Source organism: Pleurodeles waltl, chromosome 12 (genome assembly GCF_031143425.1).
Source record: "Pleurodeles waltl isolate 20211129_DDA chromosome 12, aPleWal1.hap1.20221129, whole genome shotgun sequence".
Classification (NCBI taxonomy): domain Eukaryota; kingdom Metazoa; phylum Chordata; class Amphibia; order Caudata; family Salamandridae; genus Pleurodeles; species Pleurodeles waltl.
In genome coordinates, this window is record NC_090451.1 from 124,020,535 (window position 1) to 124,045,970 (window position 25,436).

The 25,436-nt window shown below is 42.9% G+C and overlaps 6 non-coding genes across 6 annotated transcripts; all 6 read right to left on the minus strand.

Annotated features, from left to right (window-relative positions):
- Nucleotides 1-2,028: 2,028 nt before the first annotated feature.
- Nucleotides 2,029-2,110, minus strand: TRNAL-UAG (transfer RNA leucine (anticodon UAG)). Its single transcript has one exon. It is a non-coding gene; the product is annotated as a tRNA-Leu (tRNA).
- A 4,122-nt stretch (nucleotides 2,111-6,232) lies between these two features.
- TRNAL-UAG (transfer RNA leucine (anticodon UAG)) lies at nucleotides 6,233-6,314 on the minus strand. The gene has a single exon. It is a non-coding gene; the product is annotated as a tRNA-Leu (tRNA).
- A 4,120-nt stretch (nucleotides 6,315-10,434) lies between these two features.
- On the minus strand, nucleotides 10,435-10,516 carry TRNAL-UAG (transfer RNA leucine (anticodon UAG)). Its single transcript has one exon. It is a non-coding gene; the product is annotated as a tRNA-Leu (tRNA).
- Nucleotides 10,517-14,639: 4,123 nt separating this feature from the next.
- On the minus strand, nucleotides 14,640-14,721 carry TRNAL-UAG (transfer RNA leucine (anticodon UAG)). Its single transcript has one exon. It is a non-coding gene; the product is annotated as a tRNA-Leu (tRNA).
- Nucleotides 14,722-18,841: 4,120 nt separating this feature from the next.
- On the minus strand, nucleotides 18,842-18,923 carry TRNAL-UAG (transfer RNA leucine (anticodon UAG)). The gene has a single exon. It is a non-coding gene; the product is annotated as a tRNA-Leu (tRNA).
- Nucleotides 18,924-23,047: 4,124 nt separating this feature from the next.
- TRNAL-UAG (transfer RNA leucine (anticodon UAG)) lies at nucleotides 23,048-23,129 on the minus strand. Its single transcript has one exon. It is a non-coding gene; the product is annotated as a tRNA-Leu (tRNA).
- Nucleotides 23,130-25,436: the final 2,307 nt, after the last annotated feature.

Sequence of the window (25,436 nt, forward strand, 5' to 3'; positions counted from 1 at the left end):
GGTGCACTTTGAAAGGAGGGGGTGGGAGGGAACAATAGTTAATCTGAAGCTAAGTGAAGAAATTGGAATAAAATAGTGCATTTTAACCCCTTCGCTGCCAGGCCTTTTCCCCCTCAGGTGCCAGGCATTTTTGTTGGCTATTTGGGGCAGGACGCGCTTAGGCCATCATACATTTTTGTCCACATAAGCTACCCACGCCAAATTTGTGTCCTTTTTTTGCAACATCCTAGGGATTCTAGAGGTACCCAGACTTTGTGGGTTCCCCTGAAGGAGACCAAGAAATTAGCCAAAATACAGTAAAAATGTATTTTTAAAAAAATAAATGGAAAAAAGGGCTGGAGAAGAAGGCTTGTGGTTTTTGTCCCTGAAATTGGCATCCACAAAGGGTTTGCAGTGCTAAAATCACCAGCATCCCAGCTTTCAGGGACAGGCAGACTTGAATCAGAAAACCCAATTTTTCAACTCAATTTTGGCATTTTACTGGGACATACCCCATTTTTACGATTTTGTGTGCTTTTAGCCTCCTTCCAGTCAGTGACAGAAATGGGTGTGAAACCAATGCTGGATCCCAGTAACCTAAACATTTGTGAAAAGAAGACAACATTCTGAATTCAGCAATGGGTAACTTGTGTAGATCTTACAACGGTTTCCTACAGAAAATAACAACTGAACTAAAAAAAAAAATTGAAATTGAGGTGAAAAAAACAGCCATTTTTCTCTACGTTTTACTCTGTAACTTTTTTCTGCAATGTCAGAATTTTGAAAGCAATATACCGTTACGTCTGCTGGACTCTTCTGGTTGCGGGGATATATTGGGCTTGTAGGTTCATCAAGAACCCTAGGTATCCAGAGAAAATAAATGAGCTGCACCTTGCAGTGGGTTTTCTTTCTATACCGGGTATACAGCAATTAATTTGCCGAAGTATAAAGAGTGAAAAATAGGTATCAAGAAAACCTTTCTATTTCCAAAATGGGCACAAGATAAGGTGTTGAGGAGCAGTGGTTATTTGCACATCTCTGAATTCTGGGGTGCCCACACTAGCATGCGAATTAAAGGGCATTTCTCATGTAGACGTCTTTTTTACACACTGTCTTATATTTGGAAGGAAAAAATGTAGATAAAGACAAGGGGCAGTAACACTTGTTTTGCTATTCTATGTTTCCTCAAGTCTCCCGATAAAAATGGTACCGCACTTGTGTGGGTAGGCCTACCGCCCGCGACAGGAAGTGCCCCAAAACACAACGTGGACACATACAATTTTCCCAAGGAAAACCAAAACCTAGGTAAAAGACATTGTCATTTGCAACGCCAATAGCTCTAACTCTCCCAAATGTGAGACCTTTCGCATTGCAAATGCTTGTTTTTTTGTGCAGACAAGTATTCGTGGAGCCTGCTTTGGTTCTTAAGACCTCAGACCTAAAGCAAAGCTTAGACAGAAACATAGCAATGTGCCCTTTGCACACAGTTAGAGATACAACTACATGGAGTTATATATAGGTGTGCACGGCCATTGTGCACAATTCTGTTGTGATATAAAGTTTCGGTATGGGTTATTGAGAGTTCGTAGTTATGGCCGAGTGGCTACGGTGATGAGCTTGAAATTCATTGGGGGTTCCTTGCGCAGGTTCGAATCCTGCCGAGTACGTCACTTGTTTATTTTAAACCTGATATTTAAAATAACTGTGAAGAACACATTTACCAACTTTATTTGGGAAGATAGATAATTTGCTTTAAATCTTTATTTAACAGAGGTTCGATTTTATTTTGCAGAGAGAAGAGCGGGGTGACCGCGTGGGGAGAACAAATTATTTGTTAAACCTTCCATTTGAAGGTGATCTAAGCAGAATGAAGGAAAACAACAGCAGCGCCCATCAGCCGATTTCTTGGGAGTCCACGGTTTAGGAGTTTACTTAGAAGGAGACTGTAAAAGAGTTTTAAAATTAGGGACCTATTGGTAGAGTCACTGTGCATGCAAATTGAAGGGGCAGGAGGGAGATGCGTCATTAAGATCTGTTAAAATCCATCTCTGGCAGCGGTGGGATTCGAACCCACGCCTCCAAAGAGACTGGAGCCTAAATCCAGCGCCTTAGACCGCTCGGCCACGCTACCTTCAGCTTTCTGTGTGTCTGTGCACTTCATGAGCACCGAAACCCTGCGTCTTGGCACTCAGTGTGGAAAGTCGAGTCGATAAACCGTTTAAAGGACATGATTACAATGTCGGGAGGGTGATGTGGTAATTGAAGGTTATCTCTCTTACTCAGTCACTGCACAAGTCTTCTCCCACCTGCTCGGACCTAGTGCAATCACCTTAAAAGACAACACTCTCCGAGCAATGACTTCCAACCAAGGTATAAGCACCTGCTCTACATAGGCAATGTGACTCCATCATTTTCTAATGAAACAAGTGTTCATACTGGTGGGCTCATTTCTTAGGGTGGGATCTAATGAATGAGCAGTTCATTCAAAAATAACCGAGGAGTTGCACGTATTCATGACATCAGCGCTATTGCCGCACCCAGTCTCCCCAACATACTGTTTAGCTTTCCAGTGACGTCATGTCTTGTGTGGCCTATTCACATTCCGCTGTTAATATTTTTTAGCCAACAGAATTCCACACTTCCCGGTCTTTGAGCTCACATTGAAAAGGCACAAGTCCCAAAATGCAACCCGGTGCTGTTTAAAACTCCAGCACTGGTGGGCGGTGCCCCAGGTGACATGGGGCCCACCTGGATGCTCTGACTGCCTTTCACGTGACAGTCACAGACACACACAGGACAGAGGTTCAAAAGCTATTCTGAAAGAAGTAAGGACAACAGGCCCACGTGAAACTAAACTTTTTAAATAGATGATTTTTGTTTCTATTGACCGGGTTCTCACTCGTTCTGCGCGCCAAGTCAAATGTAAATGAGCCTCGCAATAAAAATGCACAGAGGATGGTAAAATTCACTTCACTCTGCGCTCGTTGATGCTGAGAGCATGGTTGTCAGCCCGCACGCTTGTTATTTTGATGTGGAATTACTTGATTGCTTTGTGATAATTTTCATTACTCCGAATTGGAAGCTCCCCTACCCCAGTAATAACGTTTGAGGTATTGCCTCCCTACCACACCAACAAGGCCACCCTCTGACCAAGTCCTTTGCCTCTCTTCAGAACTACCATAAGGCCCTCCATGCACTAGGAACTTTTTGCTTGACGACCATGTAAGCGTCCTTGGAATATTGATATTTAGAAGTAACAATGTTTGTTTATTTTAACTAACTGACCTTTTTAGGGTCTCGCTTGATAGACTCTGTAGTATTCAGTAAAGGGCTTGGAGCCCGCATGTCTCTCACCATTTTTTTATTTATGTGGCACTCTTCTTTACAGTTTCCTAATTCATCAAGGCATGTCTTGCATAATTTCCGTTCCTCTCTGTAGAGCAGCGACCAAGCGTTGATTGATTCAGCTTAATCAGTGCCTGACCGCTGCTCCCCACCTGATCAAGGTACTATTTTTTCCTTTTACCTTCTAGTGCCCTGCAAACAGAAGGCTTGTGACTGGCAAAAACATGACCAGCAGGTCAACCAAAACTGTTAAGTTTTAAATTTAAATCGAACTTTCTTTTATTTTGCCAAATCGTCTTTTCCCACGTTCCACGCATGTTTTCTTTTGTTTTTGTTCGTGGGCGCTCTTCTCAAAAGATGACGATTAGCTTGTTTAAAATATTGCAAAACAACAGTGTTTCTTTATTATGTGTAAATTCTGAAATTATGCTTTGACACATAATCCTGCGGTACACTTCAATCCACCCCACTCCAATCTGCCCCACTACAATCCACCCCCATCCAGACCACTTCACCCACACTAATCCACCTCACTCCAGTCCAAATCACTCACCCGAATCCAATCCACTCTAACTCATCCCACTCCAACCCTCTCCAGCCACCCCTATCAAATCTGTCTCACTCCAATTTGCCCCACTCTAATAAAAAACAATCTGCACCACTCCAAAACAATCTGTCCTACTCCGATCCAAAACAATCTGACCCACTCCAATCTGCCCGACTCCACTTCAAAACAATCTCCCCTACTCCAATTCAAAACAATCTACCCCACTGCAATCTTCTGCACTCCAATCCAAAACAAACTACCACACTGCAATGTAAAAAAATCTGCCATACTGCAATCGAAAACAATCTGTCACACCCCAGGCAGTGGTGGCTGGTGCACTTTGAAAGGAGGGGGTGGGAGGGAACAATAGTTCATCTGAAGCTAAGTGAAGAAATTGGAATAAAATAGTGCATTTTAACCCCTTCGCTGCCAGGCCTTTTCCCCCTCAGGTGCCAGGCATTTTTGTTGGCTATTTGGGGCAGGACGCGCTTAGGCCATCATACATTTTTGTCCACATAAGCTACCCACGCCAAATTTGTGTCCTTTTTTTTGCAACATCCTAGGGATTCTAGAGGTACCCAGACTTTGTGGGTTCCCCTGAAGGAGACCAAGAAATTAGCCAAAATACAGTAAAAATTTATTTTTTTAAAAATAAATGGAAAAAAGGGCTGGAGAAGAAGGCTTGTGGTTTTTGTCCCTGAAATTGGCATCCACAAAGGGTTTGCAGTGCTAAAATCACCAGCTTCCCAGCTTTCAGGGACAGGCAGACTTGAATCAGAAAACCCAATTTTTCAACTCAATTTTGGCATTTTACTGGGACATACCCCATTTTTACGATTTTGTGTGCTTTTAGCCTCCTTCCAGTCAGTGACAGAAATGGGTGTGAAACCAATGCTGGATCCCAGTAACCTAAACATTTGTGAAAAGAAGACAACATTCTGAATTCAGCAATGGGTAACTTGTGTAGATCTTACAAGGGTTTCCTACAGAAAATAACAACTGAACTAAAAAAAAATATTGAAATTGAGGTGAAAAAAACAGCCATTTTTCTCTACGTTTTACTCTGTAACTTTTTTCTGCAATGTCAGAATTTTGAAAGCAATATACTGTTACGTCTGCTGGACTCTTCTGGTTGCGGGGATATATTGGGCTTGTAGGTTCATCAAGAACCCTAGGTATCCAGAGAAAATAAATGAGCTGCACCTTGCAGTGGGTTTTCTTTCTATACCGGGTATACAGCAATTAATTTGCCGAAGTATAAAGAGTGAAAAATAGGTATCAAGAAAACCTTTCTATTTCCAAAATGGGCACAAGATAAGGTGTTGAGGAGCAGTGGTTATTTGCACATCTCTGAATTCTGGGGTGCCCACACTAGCATGCGAATTAAAGGGCATTTCTCATGTAGACGTCTTTTTTACACACTGTCTTATATTTGGAAGGAAAAAATGTAGATAAAGACAAGGGGCAGTATCACTTGTTTTGCTATTCTATGTTTCCTCAAGTCTCCCGATAAAAATGGTACCGCACTTGTGTGGGTAGGCCTAGCGCCTGCGACAGGAAGTGCCCCAAAACACAACGTGGACACATACAATTTTCCCAAGGAAAACCAAAACCTATGTAAAAGACATTGTCATTTGCAACGCCAATAGCTCTAACTCTCCCAAATGTGAGACCTTTCGCATTGCAAATGCTTGTTTTTTTGTGCAGACAAGTATTCGTGGAGCCTGCTTTGGTTCTTAAGACCTCAGACCTAAAGCAAAGCTTAGACAGAAACATAGCAATGTGCCCTTTGCACACAGTTAGAGATACAACTACATGGAGTTATATAGAGGTGTGCACGGCCATTGTGCACAATTCTGTTGTGATATAAAGTTTCGGTATGGTTTATTGAGAGTTCGTAGTTATGGCCGAGTGGCTAAGGTGATGAGCTTGAAATTCATTGGGGGTTCCTTGCGCAGGTTCGAATCCTGCCGAGTACGTCACTTGTTTATTTTAAACCTGATATTTAAAATAACTGTGAAGAACACATTTACCAACTTTATTTGGGAAGATAGATAATTTGCTTTAAATCTTTATTTAACAGAGGTTCGATTTTATTTTGCAGAGAGAAGAGCGGGGTGACCGCGTGGGGAGAACAAATTATTTGTTAAACCTTCCATTTGAAGGTGATCTAAGCAGAATGAAGGAAAACAACAGCAGCGCCCATCAGCCGATTTCTTGGGAGTCCACGGTTTAGGAGTTTACTTAGAAGGAGACTGTAAAAGAGTTTTAAAATTAGGGACCTATTGGTAGAGTCACTGTGCATGCAAATTGAAGGGGCAGGAGGGAGATGCGTCATTAAGATCTGTTAAAATCCATCTCTGGCAGCGGTGGGATTCGAACCCACGCCTCCAAAGAGACTGGAGCCTAAATCCAGCGCCTTAGACCGCTCGGCCACGCTACCTTCAGCTTTCTGTGTGTCTGTGCACTTCATGAGCACCGAAACCCTGCGTCTTGGCACTCAGTGTGGAAAGTCGAGTCGATAAACCGTTTAAAGGACATGATTACAATGTCGGGAGGGTGATGTGGTAATTGAAGGTTATCTCTCTTACTCAGTCACTGCACAAGTCTTCTCCCACCTGCTCGGACCTAGTGCAATCACCTTAAAAGACAACACTCTCCGAGCAATGACTTCCAACCAAGGTATAAGCACCTGCTCTACATAGGCAATGTGACTCCATCATTTTCTAATGAAACAAGTGTTTATACTGGTGGGGTCATTTCTTTGGGTGGGATCTAATGAATGAGCAGTTCATTCAAAAATAACCGAGGAGTTGCACGTATTCATGACATTAGCCCTATTGCCGCACCCAGTATCCCCAACATACTGTTTAGCTTTCCAGTGACGTCATGTCTTGTGTGGCCTATTCACATTCCGCTGTTAATATTTTTTAGCCAACAGAATTCCACACTTCCCGGTCTTTGAGCTCACATTGAAAAGGCACAAGTCCCAAAATGCAACCGGGTGCTGTTTAAAACTCCAGCACTGGTGGGCGGTGCCCCAGGTGACATGGGGCCCACCTGGATGCTCTGACTGCCTTTCACGTGACAGTCACAGACACACACAGGACAGAGGTTCAAAAGCTATTCTGAAAGAAGTAAGCACAACAGGCCCACGTGAAACTAAACTTTTTAAATAGATGATTTTTGTTTCTATTGACCGGGTTCTCACTCGTTCTGCGCGCCAAGTCAAATGTAAATGAGCCTCGCAATAAAAATGCACAGAGGATGGTAAAATTCACTTCACTCTGCGCTCGTTGATGCTGAGAGCATGGTTGTCAGCCCGCACGCTTGTTATTTTGATGTGGAATTACTTGATTGCTTTGTGATAATTTTCATTACTCCGAATTGGAAGCTCCCCTACCCCAGTAATAACGTTTGAGGTATTACCTCCCTACCACACCAACAAGGCCACCCTCTGACCAAGTCCTTTGCCTCTCTTCAGAACTACCATAAGGCCCTCCATGCACTAGGAACTTTTTGCTTGACGACCATGTAGGCGTCCTTGGAATATTGATATTTAGAAGTAACAATGTTTGTTTATTTTAACTTACTGACCTTTTTAGGGTCTCGCTTGATAGACTCTGTAGTATTCAGTAAAGTGCTTGGAGCCCGCATGTCTCTCACCATTTTTTTATTTATGTGGCACTCTTCTTTACAGTTTCTTAATTCATCAAGGCATGTCTTGCATCATTTCCGTTCCTCTCTGTAGAGCAGCGACCAAGCGTTGATTGATTCAGCTTAATCAGTGCCTGACCGCTGCTCCCCACCTGATCAAGGTACTATTTTTTCCTTTTACCTTCTAGTGCCCTGCAAACAGAAGGCTTGTGACTGGCAAAAACATGACCAGCAGGTCAACCAAAACTGATAAGTTTTAAATTTAAATCGAACTTTCTTTTATTTTGCCAAATCGTCTTTTCCCACGTTCCACGCATGTTTTCTTTTGTTTTTGTTCGTGGGCGCTCTTCTCAAAAGATGACGATTAGCTTGTTTAAGATATTGCAAAACAACAGTGTTTCTTTATTATGTGTAAATTCTGAAATTATGCTTTGACACATAATCCTGCGGAATACTTCAATCCACCCCACTCCAATCTGCCCCACTACAATCCACCCCCATCCAGACCACTTCACCCACACTAATCCACCTCACTCCAGTCCAAATCACTCACCCGAATCCAATCCACTCTAACTCATCCCACTCCAACCCTCTCCAGCCACCCCTATCAAATCTGTCTCACTCCAATTTGCCCCACTCTAATAAAAAACAATCTGCACCACTCCAAAACAATCTGTCCTACTCCGATCCAAACAATCTGACCCACTCCAATCTGCCCGACTCCACTTCAAAACAATCTCCCCTACTCCAATTCAAAACAATCTACCCCACTGCAATCTTCTGCACTCCAATCCAAAACAAACTACCACACTGCAATCCAAAACAATCTGCCATACTGCAATCGAAAACAATCTGTCCCACCCCAGGCAATGGTGGCTGGTGCACTTTGAAAGGAGGGGGTGGGAGGGAACAATAGTTAATCTGAAGCTAAGTGAAGAAATTGGAATAAAATAGTGCATTTTAACCCCTTCGCTGCCAGGCCTTTTCCCCCTCAGGTGCCAGGCATTTTTGTTGGCTATTTGGGGCAGGACGCGCTTAGGCCATCATACATTTTTGTCCACATAAGCTACCCACGCCAAATTTGTGTCCTTTTTTTGCAACATCCTAGGGATTCTAGAGGTACCCAGACTTTGTGGGTTCCCCTGAAGGAGACCAAGAAATTAGCCAAAATACAGTAAAAATGTATTTTTAAAAAAATAAATGGAAAAAAGGGCTGGAGAAGAAGGCTTGTGGTTTTTGTCCCTGAAATTGGCATCCACAAAGGGTTTGCAGTGCTAAAATCACCAGCATCCCAGCTTTCAGGGACAGGCAGACTTGAATCAGAAAACCCAATTTTTCAACTCAATTTTGGCATTTTACTGGGACATACCCCATTTTTACGATTTTGTGTGCTTTTAGCCTCCTTCCAGTCAGTGACAGAAATGGGTGTGAAACCAATGCTGGATCCCAGTAACCTAAACATTTGTGAAAAGAAGACAACATTCTGAATTCAGCAATGGGTAACTTGTGTAGATCTTACAACGGTTTCCTACAGAAAATAACAACTGAACTAAAAAAAAATATTGAAATTGAGGTGAAAAAAACAGCCATTTTTCTCTACGTTTTACTCTGTAACTTTTTTCTGCAATGTCAGAATTTTGAAAGCAATATACCGTTACGTCTGCTGGACTCTTCTGGTTGCGGGGATATATTGGGCTTGTAGGTTCATCAAGAACCCTAGGTATCCAGAGAAAATAAATGAGCTGCACCTTGCAGTGGGTTTTCTTTCTATACCGGGTATACAGCAATTAATTTGCCGAAGTATAAAGAGTGAAAAATAGGTATCAAGAAAACCTTTCTATTTCCAAAATGGGCACAAGATAAGGTGTTGAGGAGCAGTGGTTATTTGCACATCTCTGAATTCTGGGGTGCCCACACTAGCATGCGAATTAAAGGGCATTTCTCATGTAGACGTCTTTTTTACACACTGTCTTATATTTGGAAGGAAAAAATGTAGATAAAGACAAGGGGCAGTAACACTTGTTTTGCTATTCTATGTTTCCTCAAGTCTCCCGATAAAAATGGTACCGCACTTGTGTGGGTAGGCCTACCGCCCGCGACAGGAAGTGCCCCAAAACACAACGTGGACACATACAATTTTCCCAAGGAAAACCAAAACCTAGGTAAAAGACATTGTCATTTGCAACGCCAATAGCTCTAACTCTCCCAAATGTGAGACCTTTCGCATTGCAAATGCTTGTTTTTTTGTGCAGACAAGTATTCGTGGAGCCTGCTTTGGTTCTTAAGACCTCAGACCTAAAGCAAAGCTTAGACAGAAACATAGCAATGTGCCCTTTGCACACAGTTAGAGATACAACTACATGGAGTTATATATAGGTGTGCACGGCCATTGTGCACAATTCTGTTGTGATATAAAGTTTCGGTATGGGTTATTGAGAGCTCGTAGTTATGGCCGAGTGGCTAAGGTGATGAGCTTGAAATTCATTGGGGGTTCCTTGCGCAGGTTCGAATCCTGCCGAGTACGTCACTTGTTTATTTTAAACCTGATATTTAAAATAACTGTGAAGAACACATTTACCAACTTTATTTGGGAAGATAGATAATTTGCTTTAAATCTTTATTTAACAGAGGTTCGATTTTATTTTGCAGAGAGAAGAGCGGGGTGACCGCGTGGGGAGAACAAATTATTTGTTAAACCTTCCATTTGAAGGTGATCTAAGCAGAATGAAGGAAAACAACAGCAGCGCCCATCAGCCGATTTCTTGGGAGTCCACGGTTTAGGAGTTTACTTAGAAGGAGACTGTAAAAGAGTTTTAAAATTAGAGACCTATTGGTAGAGTCACTGTGCATGCAAATTGAAGGGGCAGGAGGGAGATGCGTCATTAAGATCTGTTAAAATCCATCACTGGCAGCGGTGGGATTCGAACCCACGCCTCCAAAGAGACTGGAGCCTAAATCCAGCGCCTTAGACCGCTCGGCCACGCTACCTTCAGCTTTCTGTGTGTCTGTGCACTTCATGAGCACCGAAACCCTGCGTCTTGGCACTCAGTGTGGAAAGTCGAGTCGATAAACCGTTTAAAGGACATGATTACAATGTCGGGAGGGTGATGTGGTAATTGAAGGTTATCTCTCTTACTCAGTCACTGCACAAGTCTTCTCCCACCTGCTCGGACCTAGTGCAATCACCTTAAAAGACAACACTCTCCGAGCAATGACTTCCAACCAAGGTATAAGCACCTGCTCTACATAGGCAATGTGACTCCATCATTTTCTAATGAAACAAGTGTTCATACTGGTGGGCTCATTTCTTAGGGTGGGATCTAATGAATGAGCAGTTCATTCAAAAATAACCGAGGAGTTGCACGTATTCATGACATCAGCCCTATTGCCGCACCCAGTCTCCCCAACATACTGTTTAGCTTTCCAGTGACGTCATGTCTTGTGTGGCCTATTCACATTCCGCTGTTAATATTTTTTAGCCAACAGAATTCCACACTTCCCGGTCTTTGAGCTCACATTGAAAAGGCACAAGTCCCAAAATGCAACCCGGTGCTGTTTAAAACTCCAGCACTGGTGGGCGGTGCCCCAGGTGACATGGGGTCCACCTGGATGCCCTGACTGCCTTTTCACGTGACAGTCACAGACACACACAGGACAGAGGTTCAAAAGCTATTCTGAAAGAAGTAAGCACAACAGGCCCACGTGAAACTAAACTTTTTAAATAGATGATTTTTGTTTCTATTGACCTGGTTCTCACTCGTTCTGCGCGCCAAGTCAAATGTAAATGAGCCTCGCAATAAAAATGCACAGAGGATGGTAAAATTCACTTCACTCTGCGCTCGTTGATGCTGAGAGCATGGTTGTCAGCCCGCACGCTTGTTATTTTGATGTGGAATTACTTGATTGCTTTGTGATAATTTTCATTACTCCGAATTGGAAGCTCCCCTACCCCAGTAATAACGTTTGAGGTATTGCCTCCCTACCACACCAACAAGGCCACCCTCTGACCAAGTCCTTTGCCTCTCTTCAGAACTACCATAAGGCCCTCCATGCACTAGGAACTTTTTGCTTGACGACCATGTAAGCGTCCTTGGAATATTGATATTTAGAAGTAACAATGTTTGTTTATTTTAACTAACTGACCTTTTTAGGGTCTCGCTTGATAGACTCTGTAGTATTCAGTAAAGGGCTTGGAGCCCGCATGTCTCTCACCATTTTTTTATTTATGTGGCACTCTTCTTTACAGTTTCCTAATTCATCAAGGCATGTCTTGCATAATTTCCGTTCCTCTCTGTAGAGCAGCGACCAAGCGTTGATTGATTCAGCTTAATCAGTGCCTGACCGCTGCTCCCCACCTGATCAAGGTACTATTTTTTCCTTTTACCTTCTAGTGCCCTGCAAACAGAAGGCTTGTGACTGGCAAAAACATGACCAGCAGGTCAACCAAAACTGTTAAGTTTTAAATTTAAATCGAACTTTCTTTTATTTTGCCAAATCGTCTTTTCCCACGTTCCACGCATGTTTTCTTTTGTTTTTGTTCGTGGGCGCTCTTCTCAAAAGATGACGATTAGCTTGTTTAAAATATTGCAAAACAACAGTGTTTCTTTATTATGTGTAAATTCTGAAATTATGCTTTGACACATAATCCTGCGGTACACTTCAATCCACCCCACTCCAATCTGCCCCACTACAATCCACCCCCATCCAGACCACTTCACCCACACTAATCCACCTCACTCCAGTCCAAATCACTCACCCGAATCCAATCCACTCTAACTCATCCCACTCCAACCCTCTCCAGCCACCCCTATCAAATCTGTCTCACTCCAATTTGCCCCACTCTAATAAAAAACAATCTGCACCACTCCAAAACAATCTGTCCTACTCCGATCCAAAACAATCTGACCCACTCCAATCTGCCCGACTCCACTTCAAAACAATCTCCCCTACTCCAATTCAAAACAATCTACCCCACTGCAATCTTCTGCACTCCAATCCAAAACAAACTACCACACTGCAATGTAAAAAAATCTGCCATACTGCAATCGAAAACAATCTGTCACACCCCAGGCAGTGGTGGCTGGTGCACTTTGAAAGGAGGGGGTGGGAGGGAACAATAGTTCATCTGAAGCTAAGTGAAGAAATTGGAATAAAATAGTGCATTTTAACCCCTTCGCTGCCAGGCCTTTTCCCCCTCAGGTGCCAGGCATTTTTGTTGGCTATTTGGGGCAGGACGCGCTTAGGCCATCATACATTTTTGTCCACATAAGCTACCCACGCCAAATTTGTGTCCTTTTTTTTGCAACATCCTAGGGATTCTAGAGGTACCCAGACTTTGTGGGTTCCCCTGAAGGAGACCAAGAAATTAGCCAAAATACAGTAAAAATTTATTTTTTTAAAAATAAATGGAAAAAAGGGCTGGAGAAGAAGGCTTGTGGTTTTTGTCCCTGAAATTGGCATCCACAAAGGGTTTGCAGTGCTAAAATCACCAGCTTCCCAGCTTTCAGGGACAGGCAGACTTGAATCAGAAAACCCAATTTTTCAACTCAATTTTGGCATTTTACTGGGACATACCCCATTTTTACGATTTTGTGTGCTTTTAGCCTCCTTCCAGTCAGTGACAGAAATGGGTGTGAAACCAATGCTGGATCCCAGTAACCTAAACATTTGTGAAAAGAAGACAACATTCTGAATTCAGCAATGGGTAACTTGTGTAGATCTTACAAGGGTTTCCTACAGAAAATAACAACTGAACTAAAAAAAAATATTGAAATTGAGGTGAAAAAAACAGCCATTTTTCTCTACGTTTTACTCTGTAACTTTTTTCTGCAATGTCAGAATTTTGAAAGCAATATACTGTTACGTCTGCTGGACTCTTCTGGTTGCGGGGATATATTGGGCTTGTAGGTTCATCAAGAACCCTAGGTATCCAGAGAAAATAAATGAGCTGCACCTTGCAGTGGGTTTTCTTTCTATACCGGGTATACAGCAATTAATTTGCCGAAGTATAAAGAGTGAAAAATAGGTATCAAGAAAACCTTTCTATTTCCAAAATGGGCACAAGATAAGGTGTTGAGGAGCAGTGGTTATTTGCACATCTCTGAATTCTGGGGTGCCCACACTAGCATGCGAATTAAAGGGCATTTCTCATGTAGACGTCTTTTTTACACACTGTCTTATATTTGGAAGGAAAAAATGTAGATAAAGACAAGGGGCAGTATCACTTGTTTTGCTATTCTATGTTTCCTCAAGTCTCCCGATAAAAATGGTACCGCACTTGTGTGGGTAGGCCTAGCGCCTGCGACAGGAAGTGCCCCAAAACACAACGTGGACACATACAATTTTCCCAAGGAAAACCAAAACCTATGTAAAAGACATTGTCATTTGCAACGCCAATAGCTCTAACTCTCCCAAATGTGAGACCTTTCGCATTGCAAATGCTTGTTTTTTTGTGCAGACAAGTATTCGTGGAGCCTGCTTTGGTTCTTAAGACCTCAGACCTAAAGCAAAGCTTAGACAGAAACATAGCAATGTGCCCTTTGCACACAGTTAGAGATACAACTACATGGAGTTATATATAGGTGTGCACGGCCATTGTGCACAATTCTGTTGTGATATAAAGTTTCGGTATGGGTTATTGAGAGTTCGTAGTTATGGCCGAGTGGCTACGGTGATGAGCTTGAAATTCATTGGGGGTTCCTTGCGCAGGTTCGAATCCTGCCGAGTACGTCACTTGTTTATTTTAAACCTGATATTTAAAATAACTGTGAAGAACACATTTACCAACTTTATTTGGGAAGATAGATAATTTGCTTTAAATCTTTATTTAACAGAGGTTCGATTTTATTTTGCAGACAGAAGAGCGGGGTGACCGCGTGGGGAGAACAAATTATTTGTTAAACCTTCCATTTGAAGGTGATCTAAGCAGAATGAAGGAAAACAACAGCAGCGCCCATCAGCCGATTTCTTGGGAGTCCACGGTTTAGGAGTTTACTTAGAAGGAGACTGTAAAAGAGTTTTAAAATTAGGGACCTATTGGTAGAGTCACTGTGCATGCAAATTGAAGGGGCAGGAGGGAGATGCGTCATTAAGATCTGTTAAAATCCATCTCTGGCAGCGGTGGGATTCGAACCCACGCCTCCAAAGAGACTGGAGCCTAAATCCAGCGCCTTAGACCGCTCGGCCACGCTACCTTCAGCTTTCTGTGTGTCTGTGCACTTCATGAGCACCGAAACCCTGCGTCTTGGCACTCAGTGTGGAAAGTCGAGTCGATAAACCGTTTAAAGGACATGATTACAATGTCGGGAGGGTGATGTGGTAATTGAAGGTTATCTCTCTTACTCAGTCACTGCACAAGTCTTCTCCCACCTGCTCGGACCTAGTGCAATCACCTTAAAAGACAACACTCTCCGAGCAATGACTTCCAACCAAGGTATAAGCACCTGCTCTACATAGGCAATGTGACTCCATCATTTTCTAATGAAACAAGTGTTTATACTGGTGGGCTCATTTCTTTGGGTGGGATCTAATGAATGAGCAGTTCATTCAAAAATAACCGAGGAGTTGCACGTATTCATGACATTAGCCCTATTGCCGCACCCAGTATCCCCAACATACTGTTTAGCTTTCCAGTGACGTCATGTCTTGTGTGGCCTATTCACATTCCGCTGTTAATATTTTTTAGCCAACAGAATTCCACACTTCCCGGTCTTTGAGCTCACATTGAAAAGGCACAAGTCCCAAAATGCAACCGGGTGCTGTTTAAAACTCCAGCACTGGTGGGCGGTGCCCCAGGTGACATGGGGCCCACCTGGATGCTCTGACTGCCTTTCACGTGACAGTCACAGACACACACAGGACAGAGGTTCAAAAGCTATTCTGAAAGAAGTAAGCACAACAGGCCCACGTGAAACTAAACTTTTTAAATAGATGATTTTTGTTTCTATTGACCGGGTTCTCACTCGTTCTGCGCGCCAAGTCAAATGTAAATGAGCCTCGCAATAAAAATGCACAGAGGATGGTAAAATTCACTTCACTCTGCGCTCGTTGATGCTGAGAGCATGGTTGTCAGCCCGCACGCTTGTTATTTTGATGTGGAATTACTTGATTGCTTTGTGATAATTTTCATTACTCCGAATTGGAAGCTCCCCTACCCCAGTAATAACGTTTGAGGTATTACCTCCCTACCACACCAACAAGGCCACCCTCTGACCAAGTCCTTTGCCTCTCTTCAGAACTACCATAAGGCCCTCCATGCACTAGGAACTTTTTGCTTGACGACCATGTAGGCGTCCTTGGAATATTGATATTTAGAAGTAACAATGTTTGTTTATTTTAACTTACTGACCTTTTTAGGGTCTCGCTTGATAGACTCTGTAGTATTCAGTAAAGTGCTTGGAGCCCGCATGTCTCTCACCATTTTTTTATTTATGTGGCACTCTTCTTTACAGTTTCTTAATTCATCAAGGCATGTCTTGCATCATTTCCGTTCCTCTCTGTAGAGCAGCGACCAAGCGTTGATTGATTCAGCTTAATCAGTGCCTGACCGCTGCTCCCCACCTGATCAAGGTACTATTTTTTCCTTTTACCTTCTAGTGCCCTGCAAACAGAAGGCTTGTGACTGGCAAAAACATGACCAGCAGGTCAACCAAAACTGTTAAGTTTTAAATTTAAATCGAACTTTCTTTTATTTTGCCAAATCGTCTTTTCCCACGTTCCACGCATGTTTTCTTTTGTTTTTGTTCGTGGGCGCTCTTCTCAAAAGATGACGATTAGCTTGTTTAAGATATTGCAAAACAACAGTGTTTCTTTATTATGTGTAAATTCTGAAATTATGCTTTGACACATAATCCTGCGGAATACTTCAATCCACCCCACTCCAATCTGCCCCACTACAATCCACCCCCATCCAGACCACTTCACCCACACTAATCCACCTCACTCCAGTCCAAATCACTCACCCGAATCCAATCCACTCTAACTCATCCCACTCCAACCCTCTCCAGCCACCCCTATCAAATCTGTCTCACTCCAATTTGCCCCACTCTAATAAAAAACAATCTGCACCACTCCAAAACAATCTGTCCTACTCCGATCCAAAACAATCTGACCCACTCCAATCTGCCCGACTCCACTTCAAAACAATCTCCCCTACTCCAATTCAAAACAATCTACCCCACTGCAATCTTCTGCACTCCAATCCAAAACAAACTACCACACTGCAATCCAAAACAATCTGCCATACTGCAATCGAAAACAATCTGTCCCACCCCAGGCAATGGTGGCTGGTGCACTTTGAAAGGAGGGGGTGGGAGGGAACAATAGTTAATCTGAAGCTAAGTGAAGAAATTGGAATAAAATAGTGCATTTTAACCCCTTCGCTGCCAGGCCTTTTCCCCCTCAGGTGCCAGGCATTTTTTTGGCTATTTGGGGCAGGACGCGCTTAGGCCATCATACATTTTTGTCCACATAAGCTACCCACGCCAAATTTGTGTCCTTTTTTTGCAACATCCTAGGGATTCTAGAGGTACCCAGACTTTGTGGGTTCCCCTGAAGGAGACCAAGAAATTAGCCAAAATACAGTAAAAATGTATTTTTAAAAAAATAAATGGAAAAAAGGGCTGGAGAAGAAGGCTTGTGGTTTTTGTCCCTGAAATTGGCATCCACAAAGGGTTTGCAGTGCTAAAATCACCAGCATCCCAGCTTTCAGGGACAGGCAGACTTGAATCAGAAAACCCAATTTTTCAACTCAATTTTGGCATTTTACTGGGACATACCCCATTTTTACGATTTTGTGTGCTTTTAGCCTCCTTCCAGTCAGTGACAGAAATGGGTGTGAAACCAATGCTGGATCCCAGTAACCTAAACATTTGTGAAAAGAAGACAACATTCTGAATTCAGCAATGGGTAACTTGTGTAGATCTTACAACGGTTTCCTACAGAAAATAACAACTGAACTAAAAAAAAATATTGAAATTGAGGTGAAAAAAACAGCCATTTTTCTCTACGTTTTACTCTGTAACTTTTTTCTGCAATGTCAGAATTTTGAAAGCAATATACCGTTACGTCTGCTGGACTCTTCTGGTTGCGGGGATATATTGGGCTTGTAGGTTCATCAAGAACCCTAGGTATCCAGAGAAAATAAATGAGCTGCACCTTGCAGTGGGTTTTCTTTCTATACCGGGTATACAGCAATTAATTTGCCGAAGTATAAAGAGTGAAAAATAGGTATCAAGAAAACCTTTCTATTTCCAAAATGGGCACAAGATAAGGTGTTGAGGAGCAGTGGTTATTTGCACATCTCTGAATTCTGGGGTGCCCACACTAGCATGCGAATTAAAGGGCATTTCTCATGTAGACGTCTTTTTTACACACTGTCTTATATTTGGAAGGAAAAAATGTAGATAAAGACAAGGGGCAGTAACACTTGTTTTGCTATTCTATGTTTCCTCAAGTCTCCCGATAAAAATGGTACCGCACTTGTGTGGGTAGGCCTACCGCCCGCGACAGGAAGTGCCCCAAAACACAACGTGGACACATACAATTTTCCCAAGGAAAACCAAAACCTAGGTAAAAGACATTGTCATTTGCAACGCCAATAGCTCTAACTCTCCCAAATGTGAGACCTTTCGCATTGCAAATGCTTGTTTTTTTGTGCAGACAAGTATTCGTGGAGCCTGCTTTGGTTCTTAAGACCTCAGACCTAAAGCAAAGCTTAGACAGAAACATAGCAATGTGCCCTTTGCACACAGTTAGAGATACAACTACATGGAGTTATATATAGGTGTGCACGGCCATTGTGCACAATTCTGTTGTGATATAAAGTTTCGGTATGGGTTATTGAGAGCTCGTAGTTATGGCCGAGTGGCTAAGGTGATGAGCTTGAAATTCATTGGGGGTTCCTTGCGCAGGTTCGAATCCTGCCGAGTACGTCACTTGTTTATTTTAAACCTGATATTTAAAATAACTGTGAAGAACACATTTACCAACTTTATTTGGGAAGATAGATAATTTGCTTTAAATCTTTATTTAACAGAGGTTCGATTTTATTTTGCAGAGAGAAGAGCGGGGTGACCGCGTGGGGAGAACAAATTATTTGTTAAACCTTCCATTTGAAGGTGATCTAAGCAGAATGAAGGAAAACAACAGCAGCGCCCATCAGCCGATTTCTTGGGAGTCCACGGTTTAGGAGTTTACTTAGAAGGAGACTGTAAAAGAGTTTTAAAATTAGGGACCTATTGGTAGAGTCACTGTGCATGCAAATTGAAGGGGCAGGAGGGAGATGCGTCATTAAGATCTGTTAAAATCCATCTCTGGCAGCGGTGGGATTCGAACCCACGCCTCCAAAGAGACTGGAGCCTAAATCCAGCGCCTTAGACCGCTCGGCCACGCTACCTTCAGCTTTCTGTGTGTCTGTGCACTTCATGAGCACCGAAACCCTGCGTCTTGGCACTCAGTGTGGAAAGTCGAGTCGATAAACCGTTTAAAGGACATGATTACAATGTCGGGAGGGTGATGTGGTAATTGAAGGTTATCTCTCTTACTCAGTCACTGCACAAGTCTTCTCCCACCTGCTCGGACCTAGTGCAATCACCTTAAAAGACAACACTCTCCGAGCAATGACTTCCAACCAAGGTATAAGCACCTGCTCTACATAGGCAATGTGACTCCATCATTTTCTAATGAAACAAGTGTTCATACTGGTGGGCTCATTTCTTAGGGTGGGATCTAATGAATGAGCAGTTCATTCAAAAATAACCGAGGAGTTGCACGTTTTCATGACATCAGCCCTATTGCCGCACCCAGTCTCCCCAACATACTGTTTAGCTTTCCAGTGACGTCATGTCTTGTGTGGCCTATTCACATTCCGCTGTTAATATTTTTTAGCCAACAGAATTCCACACTTCCCGGTCTTTGAGCTCACATTGAAAAGGCACAAGTCCCAAAATGCAACCCGGTGCTGTTTAAAACTCCAGCACTGGTGGGCGGTGCCCCAGGTGACATGGGGCCCACCTGGATGCTCTGACTGCCTTTCACGTGACAGTCACAGACACACACAGGACAGAGGTTCAAAAGCTATTCTGAAAGAAGTAAGCACAACAGGCCCACGTGAAACTAAACTTTTTAAATAGATGATTTTTGTTTCTATTGACCGGGTTCTCACTCGTTCTGCGCGCCAAGTCAAATGTAAATGAGCCTCGCAATAAAAATGCACAGAGGATGGTAAAATTCACTTCACTCTGCGCTCGTTGATGCTGAGAGCATGGTTGTCAGCCCGCACGCTTGTTATTTTGATGTGGAATTACTTGATTGCTTTGTGATAATTTTCATTACTCCGAATTGGAAGCTCCCCTACCCCAGTAATAACGTTTGAGGTATTGCCTCCCTACCACACCAACAAGGCCACCCTCTGACCAAGTCCTTTGCCTCTCTTCAGAACTACCATAAGGCCCTCCATGCACTAGGAACTTTTTGCTTGACGACCATGTAAGCGTCCTTGGAATATTGATATTTAGAAGTAACAATGTTTGTTTATTTTAACTAACTGACCTTTTTAGGGTCTCGCTTGATAGACTCTGTAGTATTCAGTAAAGGGCTTGGAGCCCGCATGTCTCTCACCATTTTTATATTTATGTGGCACTCTTCTTTACAGTTTCCTAATTCATCAAGGCATGTCTTGCATAATTTCCGTTCCTCTCTGTAGAGCAGCGACCAAGCGTTGATTGATTCAGCTTAATCAGTGCCTGACCGCTGCTCCCCACCTGATCAAGGTACTATTTTTTCCTTTTACCTTCTAGTGCCCTGCAAACAGAAGGCTTGTGACTGGCAAAAACATGACCAGCAGGTCAACCAAAACTGTTAAGTTTTAAATTTAAATCGAACTTTCTTTTATTTTGCCAAATCGTCTTTTCCCACGTTCCACGCATGTTTTCTTTTGTTTTTGTTCGTGGGCGCTCTTCTCAAAAGATGACGATTAGCTTGTTTAAAATATTGCAAAACAACAGTGTTTCTTTATTATGTGTAAATTCTGAAATTATGCTTTGACACATAATCCTGCGGTACACTTCAATCCACCCCACTCCAATCTGCCCCACTACAATCCACCCCCATCCAGACCACTTCACCCACACTAATCCACCTCACTCCAGTCCAAATCACTCACCCGAATCCAATCCACTCTAACTCATCCCACTCCAACCCTCTCCAGCCACCCCTATCAAATCTGTCTCACTCCAATTTGCCCCACTCTAATAAAAAACAATCTGCACCACTCCAAAACAATCTGTCCTACTCCGATCCAAAACAATCTGACCCACTCCAATCTGCCCGACTCCACTTCAAAACAATCTCCCCTACTCCAATTCAAAACAATCTACCCCACTGCAATCTTCTGCACTCCAATCCAAAACAAACTACCACACTGCAATGTAAAAAAATCTGCCATACTGCAATCGAAAACAATCTGTCACACCCCAGGCAGTGGTGGCTGGTGCACTTTGAAAGGAGGGGGTGGGAGGGAACAATAGTTCATCTGAAGCTAAGTGAAGAAATTGGAATAAAATAGTGCATTTTAACCCCTTCGCTGCCAGGCCTTTTCCCCCTCAGGTGCCAGGCATTTTTGTTGGCTATTTGGGGCAGGACGCGCTTAGGCCATCATACATTTTTGTCCACATAAGCTACCCACGCCAAATTTGTGTCCTTTTTTTTGCAACATCCTAGGGATTCTAGAGGTACCCAGACTTTGTGGGTTCCCCTGAAGGAGACCAAGAAATTAGCCAAAATACAGTAAAAATTTATTTTTTAAAAAATAAATGAAAAAAAAAGGGCTGGAGAAGAAGGCTTGTGGTTTTTGTCCCTGAAATTGGCATCCACAAAGTGTTTGCAGTGCTAAAATCACCAGCTTCCCAGCTTTCAGGGACAGGCAGACTTGAATCAGAAAACCCAATTTTTCAACTCAATTTTGGCATTTTACTGGGACATACCCCATTTTTACGATTTTGTGTGCTTTTAGCCTCCTTCCAGTCAGTGACAGAAATGGGTGTGAAACCAATGCTGGATCCCAGTAACCTAAACATTTGTGAAAAGAAGACAACATTCTGAATTCAGCAATGGGTAACTTGTGTAGATCTTACAAGGGTTTCCTACAGAAAATAACAACTGAACTAAAAAAAAATATTGAAATTGAGGTGAAAAAAACAGCCATTTTTCTCTACGTTTTACTCTGTAACTTTTTTCTGCAATGTCAGAATTTTGAAAGCAATATACTGTTACGTCTGCTGGACTCTTCTGGTTGCGGGGATATATTGGGCTTGTAGGTTCATCAAGAACCCTAGGTATCCAGAGAAAATAAATGAGCTGCACCTTGCAGTGGGTTTTCTTTCTATACCGGGTATACAGCAATTAATTTGCCGAAGTATAAAGAGTGAAAAATAGGTATCAAGAAAACCTTTCTATTTCCAAAATGGGCACAAGATAAGGTGTTGAGGAGCAGTGGTTATTTGCACATCTCTGAATTCTGGGGTGCCCACACTAGCATGCGAATTAAAGGGCATTTCTCATGTAGACGTCTTTTTTACACACTGTCTTATATTTGGAAGGAAAAAATGTAGATAAAGACAAGGGGCAGTATCACTTGTTTTGCTATTCTATGTTTCCTCAAGTCTCCCGATAAAAATGGTACCGCACTTGTGTGGGTAGGCCTAGCGCCTGCGACAGGAAGTGCCCCAAAACACAACGTGGACACATACAATTTTCCCAAGGAAAACCAAAACCTATGTAAAAGACATTGTCATTTGCAACGCCAATAGCTCTAACTCTCCCAAATGTGAGACCTTTCGCATTGCAAATGCTTGTTTTTTTGTGCAGACAAGTATTCGTGGAGCCTGCTTTGGTTCTTAAGACCTCAGACCTAAAGCAAAGCTTAGACAGAAACATAGCAATGTGCCCTTTGCACACAGTTAGAGATACAACTACATGGAGTTATATATAGGTGTGCACGGCCATTGTGCACAATTCTGTTGTGATATAAAGTTTCGGTATGGGTTATTGAGAGTTCGTAGTTATGGCCGAGTGGCTACGGTGATGAGCTTGAAATTCATTGGGGGTTCCTTGCGCAGGTTCGAATCCTGCCGAGTACGTCACTTGTTTATTTTAAACCTGATATTTAAAATAACTGTGAAGAACACATTTACCAACTTTATTTGGGAAGATAGATAATTTGCTTTAAATCTTTATTTAACAGAGGTTCGATTTTATTTTGCAGACAGAAGAGCGGGGTGACCGCGTGGGGAGAACAAATTATTTGTTAAACCTTCCATTTGAAGGTGATCTAAGCAGAATGAAGGAAAACAACAGCAGCGCCCATCAGCCGATTTCTTGGGAGTCCACGGTTTAGGAGTTTACTTAGAAGGAGACTGCAAAAGAGTTTTAAAATTAGGGACCTATTGGTAGAGTCACTGTGCATGCAAATTGAAGGGGCAGGAGGGAGATGCGTCATTAAGATCTGTTAAAATCCATCTCTGGCAGCGGTGGGATTCGAACCCACGCCTCCAAAGAGACTGGAGCCTAAATCCAGCGCCTTAGACCGCTCGGCCACGCTACCTTCAGTTTTCTGTGTGTCTGTGCACTTCATGAGCACCGAAACCCTGCGTCTTGGCACTCAGTGTGGAAAGTCGAGTCGATAAACCGTTTAAAGGACATGATTACAATGTCGGGAGGGTGATGTGGTAATTGAAGGTTATCTCTCTTACTCAGTCACTGCACAAGTCTTCTCCCACCTGCTCGGACCTAGTGCAATCACCTTAAAAGACAACACTCTCCGAGCAATGACTTCCAACCAAGGTATAAGCACCTGCTCTACATAGGCAATGTGACTCCATCATTTTCTAATGAAACAAGTGTTTATACTGGTGGGGTCATTTCTTTGGGTGGGATCTAATGAATGAGCAGTTCATTCAAAAATAACCGAGGAGTTGCACGTATTCATGACATTAGCCCTATTGCCGCACCCAGTATCCCCAACATACTGTTTAGCTTTCCAGTGACGTCATGTCTTGTGTGGCCTATTCACATTCCGCTGTTAATATTTTTTAGCCAACAGAATTCCACACTTCCCGGTCTTTGAGCTCACATTGAAAAGGCACAAGTCCCAAAATGTAACCGGGTGCTGTTTAAAACTCCAGCACTGGTGGGCGGTGCTCCAGGTGACATGGGGCCCACCTGGATGCTCTGACTGCCTTTCACGTGACAGTCACAGACACACACAGGACAGAGGTTCAAAAGCTATTCTGAAAGAAGTAAGCACAACAGGCCCACGTGAAACTAAACTTTTTAAATAGATGATTTTTGTTTCTATTGACCGGGTTCTCACTCGTTCTGCGCGCCAAGTCAAATGTAAATGAGCCTCGCAATAAAAATGCACAGAGGATGGTAAAATTCACTTCACTCTGCGCTCGTTGATGCTGAGAGCATGGTTGTCAGCCCGCACGCTTGTTATTTTGATGTGGAATTACTTGATTGCTTTGTGATAATTTTCATTACTCCGAATTGGAAGCTCCCCTACCCCAGTAATAACGTTTGAGGTATTACCTCCCTACCACACCAACAAGGCCACCCTCTGACCAAGTCCTTTGCCTCTCTTCAGAACTACCATAAGGCCCTCCATGCACTAGGAACTTTTTGCTTGACGACCATGTAGGCGTCCTTGGAATATTGATATTTAGAAGTAACAATGTTTGTTTATTTTAACTTACTGACCTTTTTAGGGTCTCGCTTGATAGACTCTGTAGTATTCAGTAAAGTGCTTGGAGCCCGCATGTCTCTCACCATTTTTTTATTTATGTGGCACTCTTCTTTACAGTTTCTTAATTCATCAAGGCATGTCTTGCATCATTTCCGTTCCTCTCTGTAGAGCAGCGACCAAGCGTTGATTGATTCAGCTTAATCAGTGCCTGACCGCTGCTCCCCACCTGATCAAGGTACTATTTTTTCCTTTTACCTTCTAGTGCCCTGCAAACAGAAGGCTTGTGACTGGCAAAAACATGACCAGCAGGTCAACCAAAACTGTTAAGTTTTAAATTTAAATCGAACTTTCTTTTATTTTGCCAAATCGTCTTTTCCCACGTTCCACGCATGTTTTCTTTTGTTTTTGTTCGTGGGCGCTCTTCTCAAAAGATGACGATTAGCTTGTTTAAGATATTGCAAAACAACAGTGTTTCTTTATTATGTGTAAATTCTGAAATTATGCTTTGACACATAATCCTGCGGAATACTTCAATCCACCCCACTCCAATCTGCCCCACTACAATCCACCCCCATCCAGACCACTTCACCCACACTAATCCACCTCACTCCAGTCCAAATCACTCACCCGAATCCAATCCACTCTAACTCATCCCACTCCAACCCTCTCCAGCCACCCCTATCAAATCTGTCTCACTCCAATTTGCCCCACTCTAATAAAAAACAATCTGCACCACTCCAAAACAATCTGTCCTACTCCGATCCAAAACAATCTGACCCACTCCAATCTGCCCGACTCCACTTCAAAACAATCTCCCCTACTCCAATTCAAAACAATCTACCCCACTGCAATCTTCTGCACTCCAATCCAAAACAAACTACCACACTGCAATCCAAAACAATCTGCCATACTGCAATCGAAAACAATCTGTCCCACCCCAGGCAATGGTGGCTGGTGCACTTTGAAAGGAGGGGGTGGGAGGGAACAATAGTTAATCTGAAGCTAAGTGAAGAAATTGGAATAAAATAGTGCATTTTAACCCCTTCGCTGCCAGGCCTTTTCCCCCTCAGGTGCCAGGCATTTTTTTGGCTATTTGGGGCAGGACGCGCTTAGGCCATCATACATTTTTGTCCACATAAGCTACCCACGCCAAATTTGTGTCCTTTT